Genomic DNA, 20,786 nt, shown 5'->3' with positions numbered 1-20,786 from the left:
TTGTTAAATGTCTTTGGGCTAGAAAAATCCAATAATATGTTTTTTGTAACAGAGAGTATCAAGTAATATATAGATGAATATATAACAATATACAGGAGAATCAAGTAAAATAAAAGTATACCAAAGGATGAAAATTGATCATAAGTTATTTGGTGAGGGAGATAAAAGGTTTTTGGTTTTTTCATTGATAAGTATTGTGTTGAGTTATTTGATCGATTAAAGACAATGATGGGGTACATGCTTTTGTTAAATGTCTTTGGGCTAGAAAAATCCAATAATATGTTTTTTGTAACAGAGAGTATCAAGTAATATATAGATGAATATATAACAATATACAGGAGAATCAAGTAAAATAAAAGTATACCAAAGGATGAAAATTGATTATAAGTTATTTGGTGAGGGAGATAAAAGGTTTTTGGTTTTTTCATTGATAAGTATAACGGGCGTCCCAACGTCTTTGCGTACATATACTTGTCCCCCTCTGGTCCAGGCAAACTTAAAAATATTGTCTCGTATAGCCTTACGTGCAAGAAACCAATGATGTTTAGCTCGAAATGTCAAGTGTTCATTGATGTAAATCTGGGAGCTCTTTCCTGCCATTCCTATGATATTTGTGTTTAGTTTATCCTCCCGATTTGCAGATCGCTTGTTAAATGTTTTTATGTCATTTAAGAAGATGTCACGGTCATCGTTTGTTTTGAATCTGAGGATTATCGGCCGTTGTAAATCTTTGTTGGTTTTTTGTCCAGTACGGTAGGCTGCTTCCACGTTTTTCACTTCTGTTCCGGCATTTGTAATTTTTTGGATATTGAAAATAACATTTTTTAAGTCTTCTCCGCTTATTTCCGGGATTCCTCGTATTTCTACGTTTTTCGACCTGTTTTCCCTGTCTAAATTTTCAAATTGTCCTTCTATTTGCTCTAAGCGCGCTTCAAGATCACAGTTTTTTTTTTCAAGTTTTTTGTTTATATTCTCGAGTTCGTGGACTCGAAGTAGGATATCCTCGTATTGTTTACTCATTGCTGAGATTGTGGCGAGAATTTGGGTGTTTTGGTCGAATATTGCGTTTTGTTTTAATAGTAGTTCGTTGTCCAAAGTTGAGGCACCGCTGGCAGTGACATTGAAAGCCGGAGTGTCAGATAGGCATTTCTTGCATTTAATTTGGGCGCGTCGTTCTTTAGTGAGTCGACGGTATGAGGTCTCTGCCACTCCGCTGCAGTGCAAATGGAATATTCCCTTGCACACGGCGCAGGTAAATACGGACTCGTCGGAGAGAGTGGGTTCTGAACAGGCTTTGCAATTATTCATGTTGTGGTTATGTGGTTAGTTAGGTGGTAAAGTTGTCCTTGCGCCTGTTGGCAGGCAAAATTCGTAACACGAGTGATAAATTTTGAGTAGTAGTGAAGACCGCTGAAGAACTAAATTCACTTTTATATTGGGTTAGTAAATGATCCAATGTGCACTAAAAACTTTGATTTCTATTATTTATAAAAATAACAAAAAATATATTATTTTGATGTTTATAAACACTGTCACCATCTACTGGGCAATAGTTGATTTAAAAATATTTTCCTTCGCAAGTTTGCAAGCGTTGCCATCTATTGATTCGTAGGCGTAACTCAGTTTATTTTATAAATTTTATGTATGTAGGTATTTACTGACATCTATTGACTAGTAGATTAAATATGTCATATGTAGGTAGTGCATCCAAATAATATGTTAAAATCTCGGTTTTTTAATTTTTTGTAATGAGTTTCTATTAAGAATGCGATTCAGTACATACATAAAATCAGTTCCAGAATTTCCGCCGCACTATGATGCACAGATACACAAGTTATATGATGTTTACATTAAACTTTTGCGCTTTATTTCACTATTTTATACGGAGCAAAATTATACTTGACGTCTGTCCTTGACTTGTCAATAATGATTGATGACCTTGACTTGTCAATAATGGTTATTAGTTTTGAACAGACAGCAATTTTACTATCTCAAAACAAAAGCATGTAGGTACACATAGTTTCCTATAACACATACTAGATGGCGCTAGGTGTATCATTTTAATTATTTTATTGTCAGATTAATGCCACCACATAACAAAATAATAATAATACACAAAAATAAATATTAGGTATGCAACATTACAATACCTATTTTGTTCATAAATTGATAATGTTTAATTTTGCCTAAACTCTTTATTAGCATGTTTGCTGGCATTACAAAGGTATTTAAATATTTTAAATTAATTAATTTATTTGCAACAGCTTCCCTTATAAAATTAAATTTGACATCAATATGCTTACTACGTCTATGATAAACACAATTCTCACAAAGTTTTATAGCACTTTGGCTATCTTTATACAATATAAAAAGTATATTACCTCTACTTTGTATTTCATTTGACAGGTTTTTTTAAGAATATAGCCTCCTTACTTGCTTCGCAAGCAGCCATGTATTCGGCTTCTGTGCTTGATAAAGCGACAGTTTGTTGTTTCTTTCTTTCATGAGGTAACAACCTGCATAAATAAAACAATATCCAGTGAACGACTTACGATCTAAATTATCTGATACCCAATCAGCATCAGCGTAACCAACTATGTCAAGCTTTAAATTGTGACAATAAAGAGGATGTAACATGCTTCGTTTATCCAATTCTTGTACCTTCATTCATCTTAACAATCAAATACCATCTTGTGTGAGGTGGGTAGCAATAAAATAATTTAAGAAAGACACAAAATTATCATTTATTGGCAAAGAACAAAACATCGACTATTTAAGGTATCCAGAACTCTCTATAAATTTAGAATTGATATCATTATCTCAAGGTGTGTGCAAGGAGTCCCTCCAGATGATTGTGTTTCTTTGCTCGCTCTCCGTTTGGTACTGATTGCCCCGGTGACCGCTCGTGGCGCTGGTAGCTAACGAACCACCATAGACGGCAAAACCATAGATAGCTAAGCATTTTAATTTTAATTTTTTGCCAACTCATTTTTAAATATTTCATTAGTACAATTAAATGTGAAAAAATCATCAACAAATAATGCCACAAATATATTTTAAGTTCCAGATGATTTAACAAATTAATAATGCTCATTCATTGACTCTATTATACCAGGCCCGTGTTGACTGTTTAGGTCCATAAATGGCCCTTTTTAATTTCAAGACTTTATTTAAAGTAAATATTGAAGACAATATTAGTGATTTCCAAACGAAAATCCGAAACAGAAAAATCAGAAAAGCAAAACGGTCACATCTGGGACAAGAAAAAAAGAAAAAGAAAAAAAAAGAAAAAAAGACCGTTTCCTTTTTCTGATTTTTCTGTTTCGGATTTTACGTTTAGAAATCACTTATATTGTCTTCAATATTTAAATATTACAATTTGAGGTTTTACTCAATAAAGTTATTCCGAAAAATAAATATTTTATTTAAAGTCTTCAGGTAATTGCATGAAGACAGTTTCATCTAAATTACTATTCAAAAAAGCCGTGCCTACATCTAAATGAGTTATATTAAGATCTAAGTTAACACTAATAGCAAATAACAATTTTGTATTTGATCACTGGAGAAAAAGTGTCTTTATAGTCTATGCCTTCCCTTTGGGTAAAGCCTTTTGCAACTAGTCTAGCCCTATATCTCACTGTGTTATCACTATTTAACTTCTTTTTATATGTTATAAAAAAGAGTTAAATTTTTTTTTTCATATATAAGGTATACATGACCAATTATGAACCTTAATATTATATTTTGCAAAATATGTATGTATTAATGTAACCCATATGATGTATATTAAAATAATAAAAAAAAAAAAAAAAAAAAAAAAAATGTACCCACTTGGTTTGTCAATCAACTCCCAAGCTTCGTTCTGATGGAACGATTGAAGTTCTTCTTCCATGGCTTTGTTCCATTCTTCTCGTTCTGGTCCTCTCATTACATCCTCATATATGTAAGACAATGCTCTGACATATATTACTGAACCCATACCTTTCTGGTGGCCTTATAGTCCTCTTTTCCATGTGGAAAATGACCTTCTGCAGATTTTCTGTCTCGTCATGATTTGACTTACTGTCACAGAATTCATCCGAGTTGGAGGTACTTAATGTATCATCTGGTGCATATGTAATATCATCATCATATGTCATATCTGTCCTTTCTGTTGGGTTCTCGTTCTGTACCGAGTTGGAGGTACTTAATGTATCATCTGGTACATATGTAATACCATCATCATATGTCATATCTGTCCTTTCTGTTGGGTTCTCGTTCTGTACCGAGTTGGAGGTAATTAATGTATCATCTGGTACATATGTAATATCATCATCATATGTCATATCTGTCCTTTCTGTTGGGTCACAAGTAAAATCTTCACTCGTCCGAGTATCTTCTCCCATTTCTTCACTCGGAACAGTTTCAATTTGTTTTTTTCCATGATAACAACATATCTGCTGGTGATAATACGATTTTTCTTCGGATTGTAAAGCCTATAACCCTTGGTGTTCTCTGGGTAACCAATCAAAATATGTTCTTCAGCCGTTCTGCCCCATTGAGTCCTCTTTGCTTTTGTAATGTGGACCATCACATCACATCACCGAACTGCCAAATATCCGAAGATGGCCGAGATCTGGATTTTTACCACTCCATAGCTCATAAGGTGTGTTTTTGTAATTCTGATGCCAAACTTCTGTTTCGTAAGTAGAGACTACAGTATTCGCACTGCGGGGACATTCGAGGTTTAGCTTCGTTCTTTAAATGTAGAGTCGTTCATGAAAAAAAATTAGAGTCCATGCTAGTGCCCTGAAGGGGTAACCATAAGTTACCTATACCGGGGCGGGTAAGTGGTGGGATCCTCGAATGCAGTATTCGCTGCTTTAGCCCAAAATGGTTTTTTGATGATAATGATCGTTACTGAACCACTTTGGATAGTGGTTCAGTAACGATCTCATTAAAATAATTAGAGACAAAAAATAGCTCATAAAATCTACAAATCAACACGCGATCCTATTGATTACGCTAAATTTAACGAACTCAGAAAGTCTACCAAAATAATTTCCAAGTTATGTTACAAACAGTGCATCGACTACTGTGAAGAATTGGCTCTTGTCAACCCCCATAACATCTTTAAATTTTCAAAATTACTTAACAACAATGACTCCGGTATTACCTCCAACATGTATATAGATAACAAAACGGCCGATAATTCCCAAGAAGTTGTTAATCTGTTTGCTGAATTCTATGCTAAGTGTAAGGCTTTCGACAAAGTCTCACATAAAATGCTTATAAACAAACTTAGATCCCTAGGTATAAGCTACCTTGTTAATAAGGAACGAGGGGTTTACATAGGCTTAGGCAGCTCAGCGTAGAGACATGATAATCTAATTCATTCAGGAAGGGTCGGCAAACTGCCTTTATACGGGAACTAATTCAACAATCCAGACTACACTTCTCTCGTCAAATGAAACTCCAATTGGGATGATAAATGGTTGTATTCACAGGCAACAGGTACATTGTATGACACAAATGAGGACACAGTTAACATCCTAAATTATTCCCTGGCTGTTAGAATTGAACAATCTCTCTCGTATTTAGTTCTGGCTGGCAAGCTTGTTTAACATACATTACAAGAAAGGCACATAATGGGGAAATGGTTAAGTAACATGCTTACATGAGCCGTTCCGGGTGTTGCAAGAGTTGAGAGACCCTGGTGGCGTTACTCACAGTCATGGCGGAGTATTAACCATGCTTACATGAGCCGTTCCCGGTGTTGCAAGAGTTGAGAGACCCTGGTGGCGTTACTCACAGTCATGGCGGAGTATTAACCATGCTTACATGAGCCGTTCCGGGTGTTGCAAGAGTTGAAAGACCCTGGTGGCGTTACTCACAGTCATGGCGGAGTATTAACCATGCTGGTGCTCTTTCATACGCTAAAAGAAAAACAACCACACATGTCGTCAAGGACGAACTAGCGTTCGTGAGCATTTTCGTAGCAAAACTGCCCACACATGGTTAAATTATACATTTTGGACTTACCCCAAGACTGACCTGTATCCGCTATCATAATCTACACTACGAGAGCGAGTCACTAAGTCTCCTATTACCGAACACTGTGTTTTGCTTAATGGCGAAGCGACGGAACGTCCCCCCGACTCCATCCATCGGCTGACGTGACCCCGTGATGCGTGGATCGGGCCTCCGAAACGGCAGAAATATATCTCCCGGCCGCATCCACGATCTCCAACTAATAATGTGTGCGTATCCGGGTTCTGAGGATACTGCAACTTATGCCAGTAGCTTTCTCTCGGCCGCCGGCTACGTGCGGTTGGAATTCCAAACATCAAACGTCCAAAAGAACGAGATTCCCGCTTGACGGTTTTACGTAGCCTGAATTTGCAATTGAATATAAATTTAATCTTTCGCCGGATGGATCATTTATTTATGGATTACCGCTGTCGGCTGATTACCGGATTACGATTGTCGCGTGGTTCGCCCGTACACTATTTCTTCCAAAGAAATCTCCATTACCCACATCGGGAATGGTTGTTTTACTGGTTGCGGAAACGAATCCCGTCGTGCCCGAATCAAACTCGCACTCGACGGTACAAAAAAGGAATGGAATCCATCCATAGATAATAACTAGATTAGAGAAACGAGGAAGATAGATGTGATGATGCAGAAAAAAATAATTAATAAAATATAAAAACAAAAGGAATCTAGCCCTGCATCATAACAAGTCATACCAACTGTCTGCGTCTAATTTTAGGTTCGCGGGTCTTTTGAATGCATTAGGGAGATCTACTACGTGACAACCTTCACAAAAGAAAAATATCAGTAAAAATCAATTCACATTTTTCACATGAGTTTGAAATCTTCATCGGAGTCCCACAGGGGTCACATCTGGGCCCAGTGCTATTTTCCTTGTTTATCAACAACATAACTACCATCTGTGATGGAGTTATGATACTTTTATTTGCGGATGATTTAAAAATGTACAAAACAATAACTAATCATAATGACTGTAGCGTATTGCAATCAAATCTCGTGAAGCTACAAGAGTGGTGCACCCTCAATGAACTGTTTCTCAATATTGAAAAATGTCAATCAATAACTTTTACCAGAATCAAAAATCCCATTAAATATCAATATGGCATCAAAAAAAATTTCCTAAAAAGAGTAAAACAAATTAAGGATCTAAGTATATTAATTGACAGTAAATTAACTTTTTATTTTTATTTTATTTAAACGCCCATAGGGCTTTTACCTATAATTATTTATATCTTTATTTTTTAAGTTATTCAGATTGCATTAAAAAATATCAGAGTTAACAAAATATGTTACCTAAAATATAAGAGCTTAAAAAAAATATAAGTATTGATAGAGTACAAATAAGTGAGACGAAAAAAGAAAATCTGCCAAAATCCTCCTAATCAACCATAATAATATTAAGAAAGTAAAACAATAATAAGAAAGTATAACAGTAATTTACAAAGTAGGTAGAAATAGTTCGCACATACTCCGTTTAAAGTTTGCCAAGTTCAAATTATTGTAAAATACATTTATATTGTTTAAGTATTCGTTACCAAGACTGTGTTAACGTTGTATTGGAGAGTGAAAACTATAGTTGGAATGAGATGTATGTATGTAAAATGTTGATATTTGCCTAGTTCGTGTAGGTATGTGTAGATTTATTAAATGAAGGAGTTCACAACAATCGAATTGAGAGTTCAATAATTTTAATAAAAAGCTTGGTTCGTTTATTTTTCTTCTGTTTTCTAATGTCGGAATATTTAAAAGATTCAATAATGACAGATAGATTGCAACAATAACATTTGGCTGTCATCAGTTGTTTTGTTTTGCTCTATCTAAAAATAATTTTATACCATTCTTTTTTGCTTTCTGCCAAAAAAAAAGTGTAGTGTGTTGTGCCTTGAGGTTTCTTCTCCCTCCTGATCTTCCAGGAGTCACTTTTCGCTGCTGATTTCCAGATATTTATAAACTTTTTTACTTCTGTCATTTTACATACTATTGTTGTAGTTGTTTACGGTTGTGAATAATGGAGGAAGATTTCCCTCCTGGACCCCCTACAAAGCCGCCAGATCCCTCTCCGGACCCCCCAGATGGGGAAAATGTAGAAATTTCTGACAGCGATTCTGTCATTTTGACTTCTACCAAAAAAAGGAAATTTACTCCTTCTTCCCCAATAAAACTTGACTCGCCTTCGACTTCACAGTCCCCACCAACACTTTCTCAACTTCCTCCAACAAACTTTTATTCTCTTCATTCCCGTGGCCCATTCATAGTATACGTCCAAAAAACTGAGCAAGGAAAAACCATCCACCCTCTTGAATTTGGCAAATTCCTATCAAATAGCAAGAATCTTTCAATCAAGCCTGGAGGTGTAAAAGCCGAGGGTCGCTTCCGAATCTCCGTCGAATTCCTCTCAGGGTCAGCTGCCAACAGTTTCATCAAAAATATCTTCATTTCATCTAATTCAAAGTTCAAGGCATATATCCCTACTTTCAATGTCACTCGCATGGGCCTGGTCAGAGGTATCTCGACCAATCTGTCCATTGCAGAAATTCTGTCTTCACTTTCAACCCCACAACACATTGGCAATCCCATAAAAGCCAGGAGGCTAAATTACAAGGACTCCTCTGAGGGTATAATTTCTTGGAAGCCCTCCCAATCTGTCGTTATCACCTTTGAAGGTCAATCTCTTCCCTCCCATATATATTTATTCTTCAACTCATTACCAGTTGAAATGTATACTTATCCCACCACTCAATGTTTCAATTGCTGCCGTTTTGGTCATACCAAAGCTGCATGCAGATCTCAACCCAGATGTTTTAAATGTGGAGAAAACCACGCAGCTGACCAATGTCCTTCTTCCTCCTCACCTAAATGTTTTAACTGCTCAGGCTCACATACAGCTATCAACACTTCTTGCCCAGAACAATCTCGCCAAAAAAATATTAAAATTTCTATGACCTCTCAGAACTTGTCTTTTCTGCAGGCTTCTAAACTATTCCCGCCTGTCAAAAAATCATTTGCTGAGGCTTTATCCAGCAACTCCTCATCCAACCCTCTCCCTCCTCTACAACAACTTCTTCTCGTTCAACTAAATTCACATACAAAAACGCTATCTCTAAACCGGCTCCTGGATACGATCAGCAACAACACAACTCACTGCTCTTAAATCCCAATGGTACATCTCTTTCAAATGCCACAAATGGGTGTGCAAATAATTATAATCCCTCCTCAATGAACTCTCTTAAACTTTCTGAAAAACTCTTCCAAGACAATTCTTCATTTATCCAAACTCTTATTATGCTTCTAATTGACTTTATTTCTTCTCAAACTAATCTACCGTCCAACGCTGCTTCTATTATTTCCACATTAAAATCATTTATTCAAAATGGCTCTTCAGGATGTCAGAATACTTCAGTGGAATAGCCGAAGTGCTATTTCTAACAAATCTGATCTCCTTAACCTATTAAATTCCAACTTTATTTCTTTGGCTGCTATCTCGGAGACTTGGTTTACTCCATCCACCCATTTTAATGTGGGAGGGTATTCCTGTCTCCGCGACGACCGCCCGGAAGGTACGGGCGGCGGTGCTGCCCTTTTTATTAAAAAATCCATATCATTTTCCCCAATAAATAATATCAAACCCCCCAATGCTGACTTCCAAATGGTTGCAGCTAAAATAAAGGACACTTCCTTTATTTCAGTCTATCTTCCCCCAACAGCCCATTTCAATAAACAAATTTGGTTGCAAATTGTAAGTCAACTAAGCCCTCCTTTCTTTATATTAGGCGATTTTAATGCCCATTCCCCCGTCTGGGGTTCTGCTTTCTCCGACCGAGATGGTCGAAGTGTGATGGATTTCCTAGATCAATCCAACCTTTTCCTTTTGAATGACGGATCTCCTACTAGGATCTCACGCCCCAGCACAAACCCCAGTGCAGTGGATCTCTCGATATGCTCAACTAGTCTGGCTTCTCTCTCCTCGTGGGTGGTGTCCCCCGACCCTTGCTCCAGTGATCATTTCCCGATCACCATTACTTATCAAACGTCTTTCCAATCAGACAAGTCTCATATTTCGACAAAGCTTAAAACGAAACACACCAAATGGGATGAATTTAACTCTCATATGGACAAGTTCCTACTAAATTTACCCGCCACCGATATATTTTCTGTCAAAGATGACTATAATAACTTCAAATCAATGCTCATATCTGCAATAAATAATTCAAATCCTCCCCCTAAAACTAAATCTCTCAAAAAACTCCCTCCAACTCCCTGGTGGGATGAGGAATGTTCCAAAGTAGTAAGAATTCGGAAAGCTAAATCTCTTTCCTATCGTTACAATATGACTATGGAGAACTATCTTAAATACAAAAACGCTGAATCCAATGCCAAAAGGGTACTGAGGTCAAAAAAAAGATCCGGGTGGTACAACTTCTGCAGTTCAGTATCTCCGAACACTCCAATTTCGGAAGTTTGGTCTATGATCCGAAGATTTCGATCCTCCTTCAGTTCACCATCTCCTCGAGCGTCTCATTCTAAATGGATAGATGAATTCTTGGACAAAATTGCCCCCCCTTCTGTACCTAACTTAGATGAAATAACGCCCATCTATAATACTCCTATGTCTAATCATTGGCTAGACTCTCCATTCACCTTAATTGAGCTAATTGTTTATCAACAGTCAAGGACTCATCTCCAGGCAGAGATGGTATACCTTACAGCATAATCAAAAATAGTAATGATAATGTTCTAAACCACTTCTTAAGCATCTTAAATAAAATCTTCCAGACTGGTATAATGCCTGATGACTGGAGTTCTCAAATAATCATCCCTATTTTAAAAACAAACAAATCACCAAATTCTGGATCCAACTACAGGCCAATCGCTCTTTCATCCACCCTCAGTAAACTTTATGAAAAATTAATTAAAAACCGATTAGAATTTTTTGTCGAGAGTAAACAGCTTCTCTCTCCATCTCAATTTGGATTTAGGAAAAAAAAATCCACTCAGGATAACCTTGCCATCATCAGCACTGATATTAATTTATCAATTTCTAAACAGGAAGTTTGTCTTGCCGTCTTTATAGATATAGAAGGCGCCTTTGACAATGTGTCCATCCCAATCCTGAAAAAAAAACTTCTAGGCCTTGGCCTTCCCCCCATGTTTGTCCAATCTATTATTAATCTATTTCTAGACAGAAAAATTTTCATTGAACTTCCAGATATTTCTCCTCAAAGTAGGTCTATTTGGAAGGGTTTACCACAAGGCGATGTATTGTCCCCCTTACTGTATAATATATACACATATGATATGCATGTCACTATTCCCCCACAAGTAAAAGTTATTGAGTTCGCAGATGACATAGCTTTCTTCTTATCATCCAAAATTATCCCTCTCGCCGTCAAATATCTTAACGAAGCCATGAATGCCCTTTGCACATGGCTCACGTTAAATGGTCTTGAACTTTCAATCCAAAAGACTCAGTGTGTCACCTTCTCAAACCGCCATAAAACCCCCCCCCGTTCAAATTTTATTTAAAAATTCTCCAATCCCCAACGCTTCTGAAGTAAAATTTTTGGGAGTAACATTTGATAGGAAACTTAAATGGTCTTCCCATATTAATAATTTAGTTACTAAATGCGAAAAAAATTTAAATATCATCAGATCATTATCTGGCGTTTGGTGGGGAGCTCACCCTACTTGCATTAAGTTGCTTTACAACGCACTTATTCGAAGCCATCTCGATTATGCCTGCCCACTTTTTAGTACTGCCTCAAAAAATGTACTTGATAAATTAGACAAAATTCAATCTAAATCTTTGCGAATTATAACTGGTGCGATGCAATCGTCACCCATCAATTCCGTTCAAGTAGAATGTTCTGATCCTCCTCTTTATTTAAGGCGTCAACTATTTGCTGACAAATTTGTTCTAAAATGTTTAAATTCTAAATGTCACCAGGTTATCCCCAGCGTCTCGTTGTTCATTGACTCAACCCATTCATCTACAATCAGAGCCTCAACTAAACCTCTTCCTGACATCTGTAAAAATTTTAAGACTCTCTCAGAGCTTCACATTATCCAAAATGATCTACTTCCCTTATACAAATTAAAATATAGTCACGTCACCCTATCCCCAACAATATTTGAAGGGATCGGAATCCTTAAAAGTCATTCCAATCTCCCGGCCCGAACTATCAATAATATGTTCAATGACATTATTTTATCTAAATGGCCCAACTTTTCTCTTTTATTTACTGATGGATCCAAATCTTCAGACTCTCCTAACTGTGGTATAGGTATTAACGTTTACCACAATAATTCTAATGACAGAATATTTCATTCAATTTCAAATCAATTTTCAATATTTTCAGCCGAGTGCATTGCAATAATAGAATCTCTCAAATATATAATCAAAAATAATTTTGAACATTCCCTCATTCTCTCTGACTCTCTCAGTTCCCTCCAAAAACTTAAATCCAGTCCTCTTCTTCATCCTGATGATCACTTTGTATGCCTTATTCGAGAGATGATAGCCTCCATTCAAAGCTCTGGTAAAACTGTAACTCTGATTTGGATTCCTGGACATGTTGGTATCATGGGTAGTGATATTGCGGATGCCTTGGCAAAACAAGGAGCGTCCAACCCTGTTGTTACCCTCGTAAACCACATTTCCCTATCTGACATTTTTTCCATCATCAAAGATAGATCCCGCAATGTTTGGGCAGAGTATTGGCACATTGCTAGCCAATCCAAGGGAGCCTGCTATGCCTCAATACAAAGGACTATTCCATCAAAACCGTGGTTTCAGCAATTCCCTCATTTTTCCAAAAAAGAAATTTCTTCACTCATTCGAATGAGGATCGGACATTGTTCCGTTCCTTCCCACCTTTTTAAAATTCACGTCCTTGACTCCCCAGATTGTACATTCTGTGCTCTAGAAGTGGGAACTTTAGATCACATATCTTTTGGTTGTCCCTCTCTAAACAAATATCCTCTCTTCTATCAAGCCTTATCTAAAATTGCCTCCCCTCCATTCAACATCTCATCTCTTCTAAGTCTGAACTCGACTCCAATTTACATTATAATTTTGAAATTTGCCTATTTAAATAAAATTAATATTTAAATTCACCTTTCATTTCTCAATAATTTTAAATGATGGCCAAGAACACCCTTGAAGGGTGAAAGCCAGAAATAATGTAAAAAAAAAAAAAAAAAAAATAATGACAGATAATTTATGTGTTATAAAGGGATTTTAAGTTTAAAATTGACGAAGCGTAGAAATTAATGATATGAATTCTTTCAACATTATGAATATGTACGTACATTGTAGAAGGGCGACTAAACTATGGAGTTATGTTCTATCAGGCTTCTAACAAGGGATATATACAATAGTTTTATGATTTGTAAAGATTCAAAGTTTTTAATTGTTCTTAATATAAATCCTAATGTATTCATACCCTTATTCACAATTTGTTGAATGTGGGCCGTCAAGTCTAGTTTCTCATCCATTATTATTCCAAGATCTCACATTTCCTTTACTCTTTCTAAATTTGTTTCATTTATTGAATAGACAAAAATTGTGATGTTTTTTTTCTGGAAAAGGTCAAAATTTTGCATTTTTCTACATTTAAATATAAATTGTTTTGTGACCACCAGTTATTTAACATGTCTATATTAGATTGAAGAACTTGACAGTCGCTTAAGGAGGTTATTTCTTAATATAATTTAATATAGTCAGCGAATAGCAGTACATTGACATTTTTAAAGCAGTTGACTTCGTCGTTTATAAAAACAATAAATAAAATTGGGCCAAGATGACTACCTTGCGGTACGCCACTAGTGGCCAAAAATGGTGTAGATAAAAAATATGTTAAATATATAAAGTTATACCAGATTTGTAGCTACTTAACCAACTTAACATATTTGCTTTGATTCCTATAGCATGAAGTTTTTGGATCAGTACTTTGTGAGACACTTTATCAAAGGCTTTCGAGAAATCAGTATATATACAGTCAACTTGTTTATTTTTAGAAAAATACTCCAATATATAGTTTCGAAACAGTAGTAAATTTGTTGTAGTTGATCTACCTCTAGTGAAGCCATGTTGTTAGTCATTTATCAGCTTTATTAGTGTGGGATATATTTCTTCCAAAACTAAAGATTCAAAGATTTTGGGTAATACCTACAGATTGTATGCATATTGGTCGATAGTTTGAAATGTCAGTCTCGTCACCTTTTTTAAATATTGGAATAATATAGCTGGATTTCCAGTAGACGGGAAAATATCCAGAGGATAGTAGGTTGTTAAATAAAATGGTTAGTGGTTTAGACAATACGGAGGAGCACTGTTTTAGGAAATTGGCGGGATGGTGTCCGGGCCTGCAGACTTGTTTATGTCTAAGGAACTTAGTTTTTTTGCAAGATTTTTCGGTGATGTAGCAGTCTTTTAAATGTGTGGTTTTATTAAATGTGTATGAAGGAATATTTTCTTCTGGTGTTTCATCATCATAAAGATTTTTAAAGAAATCAGAAAAAAGATTTACGATGCCTTGCGTATTGTTGGCGTATTATTTGTCGTCCATGTGCATTTCTGTCATATGTCTGTGCTGTCGTTGTTTATTTGTCGTCCATGTGCATTTTTGGAGGATAGTCTGTGCTGTCGTTGTTTATTTTTTAATCAATTTCCAGAGATTGAACTTTTGTTCCTCATATAAATTAAATAACCAACAAGGCCATGAAATGCCTGGAGTACCTTCTGAAAACGATAAAAAAATTTAAAACAATTAATTCCTGTTATAAATTAGGGTCCTTTTAATTAAATTCCGTTATTTTTGAGAGCAAACTGAATCACTTTATTTTACAATAAATATACTATCACATGATATGACTAGGCACTTTTTACAGTAAATACTCGAGATACAGGCTAGTTCCTTTGGTTCTTTTGGAAAGGTGAAACCTTTGATTGTCTTTGAGCAAGAGAGAGTTTTTAAGGAAACCCAACCTTTTATATGACAAAGACAGTTGACAAACTTCAAATTCAAAAAGCAGTAAAACAGGAATCGGCCTTGCTGACGCGACTTAATTACAAACCAATAACAGAGACGAGAACCTTTCATAAGCAATATAATCTAACCTGCACAGGTGGCACTAGAGGTATATAATTGATCCAAAAATAATACATTCCTTCAAATTGTTTTACATTGGGTTGGTAAGAAGTAATTTGGAGTACAACTCAACAATCTGGGCTCCATTTTATAACACTCATCAGCAAAAAAAGTACAACGTAAATTTCTAAGGTTTATTAATTACTAACTTGGAAAACCAATCGAAGAACTTTATTATACATGTATAAGGGAATTACTTAACCTAAGCGATTTAACTACAAGACGCACAGTGAATGACTTAATTTGCCTTTTCAATATAATATCAAATGGCAGTCTATCGGGTATCGTATCGTTTTGTTACCAAATCTGCCAATAATTACTTCGTCAACTCTCCAATTCAAAGGCTTCATACACTTGGAAACAAATATAGTTCAAATCGATGTCTATAGTTTCCAATCGGTTTCCAAATTTAAAACCAATAGTTAATATTTAATTATAACTTTTATAATAAAACAATAAACATCTAGCTATTGCACCTCTTATCGAATTATTTCCTCAAGATTGACAAAATAATAGATGTAGTCTTCTTAATAATAATATTTGGCTAATTTATATAGCGCCGTTTTCGTGAGAAATCACCTCAAGGGCGCTGATTAATTCTTGCAATTACTACAACTGCATTATTATTTCACATGTAATTACTGTAATCATTTAACAAAAATGTTACTTTATTTTTTTTTTATTTGTCAATTTACGAACTGGCTGATTTATGGAGCCCGCTAGTTCGTGAATCGATAATTGAATGTTTGGGGATCAGGTAAGAGGAACGAAATGAAAAGGCGTGTGGTGAAGTTCACTGTGTTTATTGAGTCAGTTGCCGTGACGAGGAGATGATGTAGGACAGATGTAGAATATTCCGGTTGCTGCGATGATGTGTTGGTCAGGCGCGGGTCAGTGAGTCGACACCGGGCGTTGGTGACCGGGACTCGATGACTGTCAGGCACTGGCGATCTGGGGAATCAATACTCCAGTGCTGACGGAAGCCGAAGGTGCGGCGGACTTTGTAGGCAGTTGAACGGGAGCGGCGTAGACCAGTGAGGATGCTGCGTGTCCTCGTGGTGGTCATGTTGGCGTGGAAGAAGCGCTGGTCAGAGACACTGGAACCAGGGCGCTTGTAATCCGAGTGGCGCTTGCCAGGGACGGAGATCTGGACAAGGTGCTATGATGATGTCCCGTTGGAGTCCATGATGGTACGGGCGAAGCCGGGTACGTTGTCCTTCGCGCTAGTAAGAGGAGCGCGGGTAATCACTCGTTGAGTCTCGTTGACTGACGGCTGATAGATTACTGACTGACTGACTTGCTGCGTCAGGCTTATTTATACTACACGACCGATGGCAACAGAAGGTAGTTAAATGGCAACTAAATCGAGGCCACTCGCTCGGTCTGGCCCTTTCCCGAAGTTTCGACGGCGTGGCAATTATGCCTAGGCCGTAGACTCGAACCTTCTGGCGAGGTCTCGTAATGTGTAAGACCGACTTGCGATATTATTGTCGTCGTTAGACAAGTAGGTGCTTGTAGTACGTAGATTACTTTGTTTACGATGCGATTTGGACTGCAGGTACATAATTCTGGAATAGGTACTTACACCAATGAACAAATATATACACTAGCTTTTATGTGTGGCATAGATATTATGTTAATACAACTACTACCTAGTATGTACATATAAACTTAACATTTGTATAAACAATTTTCGTCTTTATACCTTAGAAGTAGGCGTATTCTTATTTTCTTACAACAGGCTTATACCTACAAACTATCATGTAGGTATACATTTGCTTTTTGCTTGCTTTTGTATGTCAAATGGTGAAGGTAATATTATTTCCTTACTATTCTATATTTATAATCTTCAGAATATTTTTTATATAAACTATGTATGACAGGTTTGCAACCTGTCAAACGCTCTATATTTTGCTAACAAGTGATTGTGACAATAACACACAACTCGAAATAAACAACACAGTGGTAAATTAGGGTAAACATGACGCACACAAATAACCACCAATTTATGGAATCATGCAAGACGGCAATTCAAGACCTGTTGGAGGCAGTACAAGATTCAACAAAAAAATTTACCAAGGATCAACAAAACTTAATTACTTTAAAAGTGAATACAATATTGGCACTGATGGGTCACGTCGCCATTGAAATGACTGAAAACAATGTCAAACTTGAGTCGTATGACCAATCAGTAGATAAAAAACGATACTTAAATCGAAAAAACGAATTTTCCCTAATGATTACCCCGAATCAAAATAATAAAGAAACAAATGAAAAACTCCAAAAACGAATCCAAGAAAAAATTAAAAACGGAAAATTAAGGATTAATATTGACAGCATTAAAAAAATTTCTCAAAATAGATTAATCATAAAATGCTTTAAAAAAGAGGACGCACTGTTGCTGCAAAAAGAAATTTCCAAAGAATTACAGGATGTAGAAGCAAAAGAACTTATGAAAAAAAAACCTACACTTATATTCAAAGGCATCTTCAATGACTACAGCACTGAAGATTTTACTGATGACCTATTTGAACAAAACGAATATCTTAAAGTTTTTACACACACTACAGATATCAAATCACTAATACATGTGAAAAAGGTTGTTAAAAATAAATACAACGACACGATGAACTTCATTGTAGAGGTAGACTAGGACATCCGAAGAAATATAATACAAAAAGAAATAATAAATATCGGATATCAAAGAATTTACGCCGAAGATGCAAACCCGCTGGTACAATGTTTCCATTGCTTACGCTTTGGACACACATCAAGTAGATGCCTTGGGAAAGAAAAGGACGCAGCTAGCTGCAGCTATTGTGGAGGCCCTCACACACATACGGCTTGTATTAATATAAGCCAAGCACCCAAATGTCTGAACTGTGAACAACATAACCTAAAAAACAAACTGACATTTCCATCAAATCACCGAGCAAATGACAAGATTAATTGTAAGTTTTATAAAAAAATGCTTGAAATTGCACACCAAAAAATCGATTATTGAAAATCGTAATGTTTTCTTCATCAGGATGTCATAACATTGACATTTCTAACTACGTTTTACAAATCCATATTCTTGAAGTTTATTTTGTACTCTATAGTAGTATTTTGCACATAACTCTACAGCAGTATTCTCTCGTATTATTATTGAAACTTATCTCTTTTTATATATTCTACTTACACGCCGATATTCTTCAAGTTTGTTTTGTATTACTCAATACTAGGTTGTACATAGCTTCTCGGGAAATAGTATCAAATAATACTAAACCCAACAACCATAATATTAAAATATACGAGGATAATACTATTATTACAAACAGTTCGATATTTTTCTTTATAAGATGCACAAAATTAAAATCTATTTTTCAATTTATCCTTTACAAGCCTACAATATTCAAGTATATTTTGTACATCATTATTATTTTGTACATTATTAATAGATGCTATATTTCAACTTCCAACCATTATACTGAATGTTACGAGTATAATATTATATTTTTAAATGGCTTTCAACTATATTGAAAATGATACTGATGTAGAATTCACCCGTGCAAGCAATTTAGAATGTTGGATTCACGCACAAAATATTAATAAATGCAATACTAACCTAACCTGTGTCCAAATAAATATAAGATCACTAAACAAGTATTGGGATATTCTTCATGCCTATTTGAAAAACTGTTTGAAAGACATAGATGTTATTATGCTTTGCGAAACTGCAATTAACGAGGAACTTATTAAATTATATGATATTCCAGGATATAAATCGTATTATTATTGCAGAAAAAATAAACAAGGAGGTGGAATATTGCTGTATATAAGGGAACATTTACATTTTAAACAAAAAATAGTTGAAACCATTCACTTTGAAAATGTGTTTGGAATATTGACATTACCTAATAAATGTAATTTTTATGTTTTAGCAATTTATAGACCACCTAACCTCAATAAAAGGGGATTCTTAAATGAAATTTCTTGTTTTTTTTGCAATAATGTAAACTTTAATGATAATAAAATATTTTTTGGGGATATTAATCTTAACATACTAAATCAAAGTGATTCAAATATAATAGCTTATGAAAATATACTTACCAGTAATTACTTAACAAAATGTATTAATGATACGACCAGAGAAGCAATCGTTGCTGGTCAAACAACTAAATCCTGTATTGACCACATATATGTTAGATCTAATAAATATAACTTGTCCGCGTGTGTAATTGATTCGAGAATTGCTGATCATTTTATGACGGGACTAAATTTACAATACCATGACGTCAAAAATATTGAACAAAATGATAAAATCACAATTCTGTCTCAAAAACGTGTTGATAAAGAAATAAAAAAATATAATTGGAATATTCTTTTGAAAGAAGTGGATTGCGTAACTCTGTATAATAAAATTAAAAATAAATTTAATGAAATCTATGAAAAAAGTACTGTAGTAAAGTCTTATAAACCTCAAATCAGACCTAATGCCATAAATGAATGGATAAATGAAGATTTATTATCAAAAATCAAATTAAAAGATACACTTTACAAAAGATGGAAAAATAATCCTACAAATAAATTTTATGAAACAGAGTACAAATGTAATCGAAACAAAGTTACAAAATTAATCAGTGCATGCAAATTAAAATTCTTCAACTCAAAATTTAAAAATTACTTTGCCGACTCTAAAAAAACGTGGGACGAAATAAACAGATTGTTAGGAAGGAAGAGCAAAAGTAATTGCGACCAAGTAATATCAAACTATTTTTTGAAAAAAGAACAAACGACTGAACAAACATCTAACAATTTTGCAAACTTTTTTTCTGACAATGTTAAGCAACTATTACATAGATGTGACAAAAAAGCTTTTCATTTTCAAACACATAGACTTCCACAAAGCATGCTCTTAACACAAGCAAAACTTTGTGATATTGAAAAAGTAGTCAGAAGTTTAAAAAATAGTCAATCGCCGGGGATAGATAAAATTAGAATGTTTGACATTAAAAAACACTTAAATATTTTAGGACCTATTTTAACTCTATTAATTAATATGATTTTATCGGAGGCAATTATACCTGAAGATCTTAAATGTAGCATAATCCGACCCATCTACAAAGGTGGTAAACACAGTGAAATTGAAAACTATAGACCGATCAGTATTTTACCTGCAATTGAAAAGATCCTAGAAAAAAATATATCTGTAAAACTAATAAAGTACCTTGAAAAATTTTCTATTATTGATACCCATCAATATGGTTTCCAAAAAAATAAAAGCACAGATCTACTACTTCAAGAATTTTCAAATAAAATTAATAATGATCTTAACAAAAGAAAACATGTACTCGTATTATTTATTGATAATTCAAAGGCTTTTGATACGATTGATCATAGTAAATTACTTAAAACTCTAGAAAACATTGGAATTACAGGAAACCTACATAAATTATTTGTTAACTACTTTCAAAATAGAAAGATTTGTGTAAAAATTTTTGATCATTTTTTAGCAAAAAAAATATTGTTTTCGCAGGCGTACCACAAGGGTCCATACTAGGCCCTACATTGTATATAATATATGTTACTGCAATGAAATTTATATTTTCTCATGTAAAACAT

Source organism: Hesperophylax consimilis, chromosome 17 (genome assembly GCF_061612785.1).
Source record: "Hesperophylax consimilis isolate HC1 chromosome 17, BYU_Hcon_1.0, whole genome shotgun sequence".
Classification (NCBI taxonomy): Eukaryota; Metazoa; Arthropoda; class Insecta; order Trichoptera; family Limnephilidae; genus Hesperophylax; species Hesperophylax consimilis.
Note: the sequence above shows the minus strand (reverse complement) of the source record.